At 42.3% G+C, this 14392-nt stretch overlaps 1 protein-coding gene across 3 annotated transcripts in view; it reads left to right on the top strand.

Moving 5' to 3' along the window:
- The first annotated feature begins 319 nt into the window (after positions 1-319).
- Positions 320-14392, top strand: part of LOC100446839 (LIM and senescent cell antigen-like-containing domain protein 1) — a 59638-nt gene continuing 45565 nt past the window's right edge. Inside the window, exon 1 of one of the 3 annotated variants that reach the window (XM_024242334.3) lies at positions 320-467. The gene's annotated coding sequence lies outside the window, so the exon portion shown is untranslated. The remainder of the gene's footprint in view (positions 468-14392) is intronic. The other 2 variants (XM_063713539.1, XM_054547865.2) reach the window with 2 other exon arrangements.

Raw genomic sequence — 14392 nt, 5'->3', positions numbered from 1 at the left:
CCGCCGCACTCCGTGGGCTCCTGAGGAGCCCCTACCCTCGCCACCCCACTGCCTTTGCGCCAGCCTCCCGGACTAGCCTGTGATGCTGAGATAGGGGCGGGCCCGAGCCACGGGTTGGGGCGGGGTCTGATGCGCGCCCCGCCCCGCCCCGCCCCTCCGCGCCTACCTCTCCAGTCCGCACCCTCCCGTGCCCGCCCCGCCAGTCCCCGCCCAGCCGCTCCCGCCCCTCCCCCGCCTTCCCGCGCGATCCGCCTCGCTTTCCCCCGCCTCCCGCGCCCCCGCGCGGCCCGCCCCCGCGCGGCCCGCCCCTCACCCTCCTCTCTTTCCTGCTCCGGGCCCGCCAGTAGCCGGCCGCGGCGGCGAGGGACTAGGACGCGGCTGGAGCGGCGCCGGGAGACGAGGAGCTGAGAGACGGCGGCGGCCGAAAGCGGAGAGATGCTGGGCGTGGCGGCTGGGATGACCCACAGGTAAGGGCCGCGCCGCGCGGCGCCCGCCATGTCCGCCCTGCAGCTCCCGGCGGGCCTTCGGGCCGGGCCGGGCCTGGCGCGGGCGGGCGGCCGGGCTTTCCCCGCGGCCTCCCCCGGGTGGCCCGGAGCCCGGACCCCCGCGCTCGGGTGGCGGCGTGGCTGCGTGCGGGCCCGCGGAGGAGACGGCTGCTGTTCACTCCCGGGTGTCCGCGGTGGCACAGGCGCTGACGCCGCCCCGCTGCTCCTAGAGTTCCTTAAGACAAATCAGTATTTGCCGAGCTAATCATTTATCTTCTAGCAGTAGGGATCAGCGGGTCGCAGACGTCTTGGTCTCAGGACCCCTCTTGGGACTAGAGGACCTGGAAGGGTGGCTGTCTCCGTAGACTGTACTAGAAAGGAAAACCGAGACACTGGAGTTACTATTAACTCATTGAATAAATCCGTGGTATGTTAAAGTACATACCACGTTTTTCTGCAACATAGGGTTTTGCTAAAACAATAGTTGGTGGGACGACTGGCGCCCTTTACAGTTTGCGAATCTCTTGAGTTGTCTTAGTAGAGACAACTGCGTTCTCCCATCTGCTTTGCAGTTCAGTCTGTTGCGGTATGTTTTCATATGAAGAAAATTTGATCTTACACAGATGTGTAGTTGGAAAAGCGAATACTGTCTTAATAGCTGTTTCAGATAATTATGGGTATTCTTTATTACTACACCAAAACTAGGTAAGTGGAAGTTTCTCAAAGGCTGGTTTGGACGTGGAATCTGAAGCTACTGTCAGCAGACTTTTCACAGTTTCGTTAAAATTCCTTGGTCTGTCTTGCAGTTTGAATGCAGCTGAAGCTCCTGTTAGTGGCCTTTGCACACAGTTACGTTGAAATTCCTTGGTCTGTCTTGCAGTTTGAATGCAGCTGTTACCCATTGTAACACCGTATATTTGTCGTTTGGAAAATATTGGCTCACTGAGTTTGGCAGATCCCAAGCTGACGCATTTCATTAATAGCGCCGAATAACATTCGTTACCATCACTATTGATTTCATCAGGAAAGTCTTTATGTTAAAAGCCGTCAGATAGAAGGTGGTGTTTACAAGTTTTCCAAAATTCGAATTTTCGGTTGAAAGCTTGCTTTTTATCATTGGAAACAAAATATTGTCAATTATTTTCCTCAAAGTGACAGACTCACTTTGTTCAGTTTCAAGGAAATGTCTGGCAATACAGGTTTAAATAACCCTAGTTTGTCAGTTGTTCTTTCCCGTAAAAATGGTATTTCATGATACAAGCAAGTTAATTCGGCTCATCGCTCTATTACAGAAGTGCACACCTGCCATTTGGTCACAAGTAACAAAAAAGAGTCAAAGCTCAAGATTTGATAGCAATAATTTGTACTCCTTCATCATGGACTTTTTTCCTTAAAAAAAAGTATTGACTAGTAAGTTGATATAAAATTTAAAGTATTTGTGAGATATTAAGAATATCGGATATGTAGTGTAATAAAGGAGATAATAGTTTCCTTTTAAGACCTTCAAACCTCTCTGGTCCAGTGTCTCTCCCCATCTTATCCCCTTCCCATCCTGAATTAATCATTAGTGATTTACTTTTTGGAGGGAGAGTAATAAGTTAATTCAAATTATTGTGCATCCATAACCATCATACATGTCCAGAAATCTTTATCTTACAAAACTGAAACTCTGTACCTATTAAACAATAACTCTCCATTCCCCTCCGCCCGCCAGTCCCTGGCAGCCATCATTCTAATTTCTGTCTATGACTTTGACTACTGCTGGTACCTCATATCTCATGTAAGTGGAATCATGCACTATTTGCTGTGCATGTCGTAGTTTGTTCCTTTTTGTTGCTCAGTAGTGCTCCACGGTATGGATGTACAGCAGTTTAACTGTTCACATGTTGAAGGACATTCAGGCTGTTAGTTTTGGGCTATTAAGAAAGCTACTACGAACAAATAGGTGTTTGTTGTTGTTTTTGAGACAGTGTCTTGCTCTGTCACCCAGACTAGAGTGGAGAGCAGTAGCATGATCATGACTTACTGCACCCTCGACCTCCCAGGCTGAAGCAATCCTCCCACCTCAGTCCCCCAAGTAGCTGGGACTACAGGCACACGCCACCATGCCTGGATAATTTTTGTATTTTTTTGGTAGAGACAGGGTTTCGCCATGTTGTCCAGGCTAGTCTAGGGGTCCCAAACTCCTGGGTTCCAGCAATCCACCCACCTCAGCCTCCCAAAGTGCTGGAATTTTAGAGCCACTGTGCTCGGCCTAAGTTTTATGTGAATGTAAGTTTTCCTTTTCTGGGATAAATGTCCAAGAGTGTGCAATTGTCAGGTTGTACAGAAATTGTATGTTTAGTTTTTTGAGAAACTGACAGTTTTTTTCCAGCATGACTGTACCATTGCACTTAAAAAGTGAAATTGACATTATTTTCCTGTGAGTACATAGAAGTAAAGAATTCAGGGACACTGCCATGGCCCTCTTTAGTGCTAAGCGGCCAGCAGTTGTACCGACTGTTGTTTTTGCACTATCTGTGTGTCAACACAGTGCACAATGCTACAGTGACTTAGGAATATCTTAGTATGATGAAAATAGTTTTGATCTCTCAGACCCCTTAGAAAAGTCTTGGAGACCCTCAGGGGTGCAAGGCCATACTTTAGGAACCACTGTTAAAGACATAATCCTAAACGATGAGGGATATGCAGGTATTGGGGATATTTAAAGAGAAACAAATGCAAGGTTTCTCTTAAAATTGCTCTTGAATGCTTGTGGTAGTGCGTGCCTTGTAGTTTTGGGTAGTTTTAGTAGGACGTAATAACTAAGACTTGGACCACTATGGAAGAAGCAACTTTCTGCCTTTCAGGATTTTCCCTGATAAGAAAATGGCCAGTGCCATTATGAAGAGGGAAAATGCCATGGGCCTAAGTGTATTCACACTTTTCAGTGTTCTGTGCCGGTTTGTATGGTGAGAAAATCGAACTGTTGATTTTTAAGAAAGCTAAGGAAAGTTCGGTGGTAGAAAAGATCATTTCAGTTCTGGTGGTTCCGTTTTTTGCAGGCTTAGAGAAAACTGTCCATCAGGATTGTACTGTCTTGATTTTATTTGATCATTCCCACCCTTTTCCCTTTGCTGTAGCCCCTTGACCTGTCTTCTGGGCAGTTCTTTCCTTTGCTAAATGTGAGTACAACAAGTAGGCTTTCCTTTCCTCCTAGAGGGGGGACCTTGGAGCTCCTCCACTGGGTCAGAGAAACTTCCATAGCTGCAGCAGATCAGTAACAGGAGAGCGGAGCTTTACTCTGAAAGCCTCTATTTTCAATAATGTTGTGTTTGCTTTTTGGATAATCATTTAAATAAATAAACCTCAGTATAGGTCATGTTCTTACCTAGGTTTAGCACTTAAATAGAAGGAAAAACATCTCAAACCATTTTGTTAGTGTTATAGTTCTCGTAACTACACTTTAAGCTGTGGTTTTCCACCCACAGAGATGTTGTCTACATTATATGCTGGACTGTTGCCACATTGTCTTCCAAAAACTTTAATTTTAAGACACTTGAGAAGCAGGAGCTGCACTACCTGTTGCCATATACTGTGCATTCTTCAGCAACAGAGGTTTTCTTTTCCCTCTTTCTGATATAATCTCATCTCTTTTATTTGATCATATCACACATTTCCACCCTGGAGCTTACTGCAGGGATGAGTAAGGGAGTCACTTTCCTGCATCTTTTTTCACGTTGGAGCACGTTTTGGAGCTTGATGAGTCTTCAGTGACATTTAAGAGTGGGGCGGGGCAGCTGCAGATAAAGCAAGTGCTGAAGAGTGCATTCTGTGAGAGGTAGGAAGAAAGGTGAAGGCAGTAGTTCAGCTGCTGGGAGTATGTGCTTGGCAGTGGGAGGCACGGGACTCAGCATCAGCACACCAGGAGTCCAGGGCTTTCAGGATGTCTGAGTAGCAGGCAAGGTAAAGCAAGATAACAGACAACATGCATTTACAAATAATGTTTACACATACTTTCCCTTTCTACAAAAATGGAATCATAGTCATACTATTCTGCAATTGCTTTTTTTAGTATTAAAAAAGTTACGGGAAAATACGCAAAACAAAATTTACTATTTTAACCATTTTTAAGTGTACGGTTCTGTGGCATTATGTACATTCACGTTGTTGTGCAACCATCACTACCCTTCCTTCTGAGAACTTTTTCGTCTTTCTAGACTGAAACTCTGTGTCCAGTAAATACCAACTCCCCATTTCTTGCAATTGCTTTTTTGCTTCAATAAGCTGTCTTAGAGTGGTGTATGTGGGTTTACCTTATGTTTTTTAACCTTAGTTTTAATGGCTGCATAGTATTTCACAGTGTACCTGTGATACGATTTATACATCCAGTCCTTGACTAGTGGTTATTTGGGTTCTATTTTTTAATTATCACAAATACTTTGAACATCTCTGCCAGAGTGTTTTTTGTTTTGTTTTATTTTGTTTTTGAGACAAGGTCTCACTCTGTCACCCAGGCTGGAGTAAAGTGGTGCAATCATGGCTCACTGCAGCCTCAACCTCCTGGGGTCAGGTGATCCTTTCACCTTAGCCTCCGGAGTAGCTGGGACAACAGGTGCATGCCACTATGCCTGGCTAATATTTTGTATTTTTTGTAGTGACAGGGTTTCCCCATGTTGCCCAGCCTAGTCTTGAATTCCTGGCCTCAAGCGATCCACCCTCCTCGGCCTCTCAGAGTTCTGGGATTACAGGCGTGAGCCACTGCACCCAGCTACGAGAGTTTTCATAGCTTTCTGAGTGTAGAGTTAGTATGTACATGAGTGGTTGGCTCCATGTTCTAGTCCTAGTTCTGTCCCTTCATGGCTGTTTGAGTTTGGCCCTGTCAGCATCTTTAAGCCTCAGATTCTTAATTTATAAAGTAATCCCACCTATCTCAGAGGTTGTTGTGATAACTAAATATGAAGGCAAATGCAAATATTTCTGAAAGGATACAGATGAAATTTTTAGTGATTGTTGCTTCTAGAGAGGGAGTCTAGGCACCTGAGAATCCAGGATGAGAGGGAAATTTATTGTTGTATAGCTTTTTGTACTGTTTTGGTTTTTAAAATCATGTGTATGTTTTCATTTTTAAACCATTTAACACCATGCCAGGAACATAGTAGATGCTCAAGGAAGTCATCGTTTCCCATCATCCTGGTTCTTTTCCCCCGGACTTATACTGCTGCTAATGGCATCTTTTGTTTCTCCTGTCATTCCCTCCCTATAGCCACCTTCTTGCTGAGTTCTTACCTTCGAATTTTCTCTGGAATCCATCATTTTCTTTTTTCACTCCTTTCTTACTGATTTCATTTTCACCCTGGTTCTGAAAATCTTTCAAATGAACATAAGATGACAGTATTAAGGCTGGGAAAGACTTGAGAGAATGCAGAGCCAGTGCCCTGTGGACTGTAAACTTACTCCAACTGGCTGGAAAAAAAAATCCATGCCCATATTAAGTGTTTGAAGTGTAACAAATAATGTTTTGTGAATGTTTCTAATTTTCATGTAAATGTTGATAAAGTAGAGATTATTATTATTATTTTTTTTTTTTTGAGACCAAGTCTTGCTCTGTTGCCCAGGCTGGAGTGCAGTGGCGCCATCTCGGCTCGCTGCAAGCTCCACCTCCCAGGTTCACGCCATTCTCCTGCCTCAGCTTCCCGAGTAGCTGGGACTACAGACGCCTGCCACAACGCCCGGCTAATTTTTTGTATTTTTAGTAGAGACGGAGTTTCACCGTGTCAGCCAGGATGGTCTCGACCTCCTGACCTTGTGATCCACCCGCCTCGGCCTCCCAAAGTGCTGGGATTACAGACTTGAGCCACCGTGCCTGGCTGATAAAGTACAGATTCTTTTAAAGGGTTTGTGGAATTCGTGGTAGTATTTATATAGTGCATGCTTTATCTGTTAACATGTGCTAAAAAGACAATCATGGTGATATGAAGATCTAAGAAAATTTATTTAACATTTAAAAAGTGGGTTTATATGTGAAAAAGTTGTAACCTACTGAACTAATGCACTTTAGTGGGTCCCCTGCATTAGCCCTTTATTTAAATAAACTGCTTCTTTATTTTACAGGACAGGATTTGCCTAGAAGGTAAAATAGTTTATTCAAGGCCGAAAAGTGAGTTAACAGCAGGGTTAGGAATACAGCCCAAGAGAAGTATTGTGGGGTCTCCTCTGCTATATTACGCTGGTTTGCTCTGTTACTTTATTCACATTGCATTGTTACAGTTTGTTGTATGTATATATTTTATCTTTTTGTCTACAGTATATAGTAAATACCTTGAGGACCAAGACCTATAGCTGAGCCCATTAACATAGTACATTTGGAAATGTCTGAATGAATTATGGATGTTGGCCCAGAATTGTTCTATTACAGGTGTCCTAGATGTCAGTCTCTTTCAAGTGATTCCTTCTGAAGAACACTTCAAAAGTGTTGTTGAAGACCTGGTATTCCTAGCCACATGTGCTGGTGCTTGCAACTTTTTCTTCCCCAGAGAGATCCCTTCCTATTGACGGGCTTCCTTACCAATGCATCAGCTGAGTGACAAATGTTACCAACTACTTAAACAGATATGTTTATTTCTCATTGGTAAATATAGTTGTTGTTTTGTTTTTGTTTGCTTACTTTTAAAGCTGGGCACATTGCTGTCCCTTAGAAAATCTGCCTTGTTAATACAGTGAGGAAGGGAGGGAGAATGGACATTGGGTAGGCAGTTGCAGCTTTTGCCACAGCTGGCTGTTTCTCCTTCTCAGTGCAGTAGATTGAACAGGGTTTGTTTTTCTGTGCAGGTACAGTGCAGGTCCACCTGACTGATCTGTCATCCATGTTGGTTTCAGATTTTTCTAAAGAACTACTTTGGTCACGTATTTTCAAAATATTGAGAAGCTGCTTATTGCCTGTCAAGTAGGTCCAAACTCCAGCGCCTGGAATTTAAGGCTGTTTGTGATCTGGCCCAACCCGTCTTCATAGCCTTGTCACACACTATTTCCTTAGCCTTTGTCTCTCTAACCCACTGTCTTTTTCTGAAAATGATGATTTCCTGCCTCATTGCTGTTCATGCCCTTCTCTGGGCCTGGAAAATCATCATCTTTGGTGTTTTCTTGGCAGCTGGGACAAAATTGCCACTTCTCTCATAAAATAACGTATTCCTGGAGCATTAATTTAGCCCCTGCCATGTAGTAGGGAATTAGGGATTCAGAGTTTTTTCTGTTCTCCCAAAGCGTTTTGAATTCTTTTTTGGTAATTACCAATTTCTGTTTTGTTTTACAGTTTTTTGTATATATGTCTAATCTTTTCTGCCAAAGTGTAATCTCTGGAAGTAAAGGAATGTTTTAATCAAATTTGTTAAATATCCAAAGAAAAACAAACTGGACAGTAGGCTTTATTTCTCCTTTTATTTGTTAGTGAATCGAAAAGTTCGGGTCTAGCTCTGCTTAGTGTCTTTGACATTGTTTGAATAAATTCACAAAACTTTGAGTAAGACAGGATCATTTTCTTTGGTTTAGCTTGACTCTACGGTGTATTACAGACTGCTGGCAGAACCCAACATCATGAAACATTTAGGAGAAATTCAGATGATATTTAGGCATCCTTGTTTAGTTTAGTTTCCTCCTAGGCCATTCTTTTGGAAACTCTCTTAGTCATAACCACCTTTTCTTAATTACCTACTTCCACACAAATACCTTAAGGATATTATTTTATATAATCTTACCATCACAGCCACACCATGAAGTAGGATCTTTATATCTATTTTACAGATAAGGAAACCAAGCTCAAGAGGTTAAGAACTCACCAAGTCATACAATTAGTGACAGCTGAGGTTCATACCGAAGTGCCGTGTAGAGCCCTGTGTCTCCTCACTTCATGTCACTGGTCAAGAAGAGGTCACAGCTTGCTAATTGTTTTTCCAAGTCTCAAGGCTTTTTCTTGGCATGTCCAGACAACCTATCCAGTTTTACTCCCTACTACCCTTACGCTTACATCATCTTATTGCCAACCATACCACAGTCCTTCTTTCTGAACTTGATTTTTGTTACTCTGCTAGGAGTAGCCTTTCCTTTTTTAAGGGGGTAGGAGTTCCCAAGTCTTACACTCAAGTCCCAGCTTAAACTCCTCTGTCTTGAAGATGACTTCCTTGGCTGCTTCAACACCTATTAGGCTTTCTTTTCTTGACTTCCTGGAGAATGCATTGGGTAAGATTCAGTTCTTTACCCAAATTTAGTGTGTCTGTATTTGTGTGCAACACACAAACTTCATTATTTTTATTTGAACTCTTGGCTATGCTTGCATATGTGAAAGTGATATTTACAAATTTTGGAACACATCTTTCAATACAGTTTGTGTCCATTATATACACTGTACTGTGCTATAGGGCATGGGGGTATACAGCTGTAATAGAGTGAAGGACACATTGTTTAATATTGTAGCTTTGTGTGTACAAGTCCCATAAGAGACTATTTTAAAAAGTCTTTTAGAAATTTGGCTGGGCATGGTGGCTCACGCCTATAATCTCAGCACTTTGGGAGGCTGAGGCGAGAGGATCGCTTGAGCCCAGGAGTTCAAGATGAGCCTGGGCAACATAGTGGTACCCCATCTCTACAAAAAATTTTAAAATTAGCTGGGCACGGTGGCACGTGCCCATAGTCCTGTGGCAGGCTAGGTCTCACTAATGCAGGCCTCCATAACAACTGTTTCAATACTGACTGAGTGGTTAAGTGAAATAGTAAAAGCTAAAAAAGCCAGTGCCCTTATCAAAGGCTGGACTGTAACAGAAACCTACCAAGAGTTTTGCCTAGGCCTTTCCTGGGCCTTAAAGCATGACAAAATAACAAAAGAATTCTTAACAGGACCCTTTTAGGATTAAACAAATTTTATTGTGGGTCAGAAGAAACTCCCCAAACCTCTGTGATTTAGTAGGAGACAAGATAAGGGTAATCACCTCAGCACCTGGACCCATTTAGATGAAGTAAATTTACTGAGGATCCAGAAGAAGGTCTCCAGCACTCACACCTTAGTCATAGATTAAAAGAAGTTAATGACTTATGTCTTCAGGTGAATGCACACTTACACGTAGACATATAGCTTAGAAGGTATATAAGCTCTGGAAAACTGCAATTTTGAGTTGGTCTGGTGATAATTTCCAGGCCTTCTCCCTGTAACTGGTTGCAGAAATAAAAACTCTCTTCCTCCCCAGTTCATCTGCATCTCGTTATTGGGCCATGAGAAATAGCAGCCCAACCCTCAGTTTGGTCTGGGAGCAGTCCCAGCTACTCAGGAGGCTGAGGTGGGAGGATCACTTGAGCCTGGGGGGTTGAGTCTTGCCACTGCACTGCAGCCTGGGCAACACAGCAAGACCCTTTCTTTCTCTGTCTTTCTCTCCCTCTCTCTTTTCTCTCTTCTCTCTTTCCCTGTCTCTCTCAAAAAGAAAAAAGAAATTTAAGGGAGGAAGTGGTAATTTGTTACTAGTTATTATAGATTAGTTGTTACTTATTGAAGACATTAGGACCAGTCAAATGTTATTGGATTCTTAGCAGGTAGAGATGTATTGGTCATTGTAGGGTTCAACCAGAGGCCTGGCTTATTTGGAATGTTGTAGGGAAAATTCAAGAATCAGGGAGAACAGTGCTCTGAAAACATGGGCTGCAGACTTCTCATGGCATGGGGTTCATGCTAAAAATGCTGATTGCTCAGCCTCATCCCATACTTCCTGAGGGAGGAATGTCATGAAATCTGTGCTTTTTAATTTTTTATTATGGAGGATTTCAAACATATACAAAAGTACAGAGAATAATGTGTCTCCGTGTGCTTTTGCTAAGCTTCAACAATTGTTATTATTATTTTATTTATTTATTTTTGAGGCGACGTTTTTGCTCCGTTGCCCAGGCTGGAGTGCAGTGGCGCTCTTGGCTCATTGCAGCCTCTGCCTCTTGGGTTCAAGCGATTCTCCTGCCTCAGACTCCCAAGTAGCTGGGATTACAGGTGCCTACCACCACGCCTGGCTAATTTTTGTATTTTTGGTAGAGACGGGTTTTCACCATGTGGGCCAGGCTGGTCTCAAACTCTTAACCTCAGGTGATCCACCCACTTTGGCCTCCCAAAGTGCTAGGATTACAGGTGTGAGCCACCACAACGGGCCAGCCTCCATAATTATTGACTGATGGTAAATCTTTGACTGAAGGCCAATCTTTTTTCACTCTTCTCTCCCCTGTGTCATATTATAGAGATTTTAATATGTATCCTTAAAAGATAAGGACTCTTCAAAAAACTGTTTAAACATAACCTCAGCATCACACTTGAAAAAGATGAGTAGTAATTCCTTGATATCATCAAATACAGAGTAAGTGTTTAAATTTCTATTTATCCCAAACATCGATTTTATTTTGTGGTTTTTCTAAACTGAGATCTGAATAAGGTTCACAAATTTGATAGGTTGATAAGTCTTCTAGTCTCTTTTAACATATAAATACACCTTCCATCTTTTTCTTTTCTCTTGTGATTTTGTTGTTGCTGTTGTTGAAGAAATTGCGTGGTTATCTTGAGGAATTTCCTGCCATCTGGATTTACCAGCTTATATCCTCAAGGTATATGGTTTAACATCCTCATATATATATATATGTAGTTTTGTTGCCCAGGCAGGAGTGCAGTGGCTTGATGTCGGCTCACTGCAACCTCCGCCTCCTGGGTTCAAGCGATTCTCCTGCTTCAGCTTCCCAAGTAGCTGGGATTACAGGCATCCGCCACCTCGCCTGGCTAATTTTTTGTATTTTTAGTAGAGACGGGGTTTCACCATGTTGGCCTGGCTTGTCTTGAACTCCTGACCTCAGGTGATCCACCCGCCTCGGCTTCCCAAAGTGCAGGGATCACAGGTCTGAGTCACCGCGCCAGCGCATCCTCTATTATATTAATATATTCTGTAAATTGGTAGTTGGATCTAAAAAAGCAGTTCTCAGTTCTTGGTCTTGGGACCACTTTACTCTCTTAAAAATTATTGAGGACTGCTGTGTCTTTTGGAAATAGGTAACTTGTTTGATCTTAAGGGCTCATAGCTGGAGGAGAACTTGCCTCAGGATGAATGGTGCCTTGAGTCTTACCTATATCTGGTTCAGATGCACCTCTTTCAAAATAAATGGGAAAATGACAGAACTATTTTACCTCACAGGCTGTACAAAAACAGGGACAGGCTGGTTTGGCCTCTGGACCCCACTTTGCAGACTTTCAGTCTAGATTATTATTAATGCCTTGGGTGTTTGAAAGATGGAAATATTCTAATTGTTATTGAAGATATTGCAGGTCCTAGCTGCTGTACTTCTAAAAAGAGAAGCCCTCCTTAACTATTTAGTAATCTGATGATACAATCTGACAGATTACACATCACTCTTATGTTGTTAGCATGTAATCTTGTCTAGTCTCCTACTCAATAATATGTGTATTGCCTTAGCATATATCACTTCAGTATAATACTGGTTATAGAATCTGTGCTCCAAAAGTACACTGTCTGTGGTATCTAGATAGTCCTTCACTTTTGGATGCTTTAGGTTTACAGAGTACTAAATTAGAGTTGAGGTGTCACTTTGTGACTTGGACTAGTGATTGTTTTCCCTTGCTCTCGGGCTGCCGCCTTCTTTTTTTTTTTAGGAGACAGAGTCTTACTCTCCTCAAGGCTGGAGTGTGTGCAGTGGATCGATCATAGCTCACTGTAAACCTTGAACTCCTGGGCTCAAGGGGTCCTTCTGCCTCAGCCTCCCAAAATGCTGGGATTACAGGTGTGAGCCACAGTGCCTGGGCTGCCCTCCTACTCTTTAAGAGGATTTTGTTTTTGTATTATGAGCCCCTCTGGTTAGGATGGCATCTGCACTTCTTGGAAGTCCACTGGAATGGTGATAACTTCCCACTCATATTAAGTGATCCCTGTTCATTGGCTGATTGGCATTCCATCATTAATGTTTGGGTCATTTATAGCTAAACCAGCAGAGCCTAGCGGATCATTCTCTAGCAAGCCTGTCTAATTTGAGTGATCTTTTTTTTTTTTTTAAAGACAACGGTATAAATAGTTTTATGTTAAATATCATACAGACTTTGAAATGTTCAATGAAAGATAGAAGGAAGATAATCTCTAAAGGGCAAAGTAAGTTGGTTATGGAGACTTCCATAAAGCACCTGTAAATCATTTGAGTGTCAATACTGTGCATATTTTATAATGGAGAATAAAATTTCCTTAATGATGCTTGTGTTTGAAGTATAATGTTTTGCTTTTCAGTAATGGTCTCCCTGACTATAATTGTGTCTATAACTTTGTTACGGAAAAAATGAAATGGCTAATAGATAAGAGTTCTGATTTCATTATAAGGTAAGAAGAAGGGTTGATGGAGTTCATTGGCGGAGTTGTGGTTTGAGGTTGTTTAATGTAAATTTTGAATAAAGGTTTTACCTTGCGCTTTGGATTACAAAGGTACAGTTAGATTTTGACTTCAACACAAAACTGGTGTGCTTCCACACTTACTGATAGTGTTGTTAAACTTTTAAGTTGCTGGGAAATAAGCCAAATCCTGTTGTGGATTGGGTGGTGGATGGTCAGGCAGGACATCCTTAGGGATTGCCCTGCTGTACCCTTCATCACCAAGGGATGGTGTAGGGCAGAGGTGGAATTGATGAGGTTGAGGGTGTCTTTCTCTTCAAACCCTTAGAACATGATGCTTAGTGTCTCCGGCATAGGTCAGTTTGCTAACTGCTGGCTCCAAGAGGCTGGACACTCTCTTGGGTGGGGTAGTTCTCTCGTAGCTGGGCCCACAACACAGATGCAGAAAGAGACAGGTAAAAATGACAGGTGCTAAGCCCATAATTAGCCAAGAGGGACCGTTGGCAGTTTGACTTATGTCTTCTATCCAGTTGAGATTTGTTCTTTGAGTGTCCTAGAAGCTAAAGCATAGGAATATAGGTTAAAATTTAGCCTGGTTCCTCAGGCTTGTGTTGAACGCCTCTTTCTGTTATTCTAATGGGAAGTTTCAGAACAAAACAATTATTCATTCTCCACTTTCAAATTTTCTCCTTGATAGAGTGTGTGGAGGAAATGGTGCCCAAAATACCAGAGTTTAAGGTCATTGCCTACATTAGAATATATCGGTTCTCTTGGGTTTTACTGGATTGCTGTCAGAATACTTCTTTCTTTAGAATACAATACGGACTTTGTCATATTGAAGCATGTTTTAGGGGATATATAGTAGTCTTAATTAGAATCTGGAGATGGAGTAATTCATCCGTCAAATGAGCAGCCTTTTGTTTTAGGAGTGTGGGTAGTGATATTTTTGCAATAGCATGAAACCTTTGTAAACATGGCTAGAGACTGGTTTCTCTTTTTAAAAATGGGTTCAAGAAAGTAGGAGCTTTGTGACTAGCCCCATGAAATCTGGAAAGCTGTGTTCGCACTTAGCCCATTTCAGGTCATTGAATGTATTTACGTGACTGAGGATAATGATGAAAAAATGTGGTTAAAGATTTTAAAATGATAGGTATCTAGGACACTAGGTTACCTGGTTAATAAGATGGATGAGAATTACAATGATATAACTTTGAGGTGGGTGTAAGGGTAATTTCTGAAACAATTTTAACAATGTTTGGGTTTTTTTTTTTTTTTTTCAATGCTGGCTAACCCACATCAGGAAATGAGAACTTTTTTGTCTTTTGGGCATTTGCCAGATCTATACAAAGCATGAAACATCTGCAGATGTCTGTTTAACGCAATTTCTTTATACTTCGTAATGGAATGTTTTATCCCTGAGCATGTGGTATATACTGTATGAAATGTACTTTGTTTTAGACCTGAGTTTTCCGGTGCTTGTCAGGTGCTTTCTCTTTGGGAGTGGTATTCGTGATGACAGAGGACATTGGT

Source organism: Pongo abelii, chromosome 12 (genome assembly GCF_028885655.2).
Source record: "Pongo abelii isolate AG06213 chromosome 12, NHGRI_mPonAbe1-v2.0_pri, whole genome shotgun sequence".
Lineage (NCBI taxonomy): Eukaryota > Metazoa > Chordata > Mammalia > Primates > Hominidae > Pongo > Pongo abelii.
The sequence above is the reverse complement of the archived record's forward strand: the minus strand, read 5'-3'. Positions and strand labels throughout refer to the sequence as shown.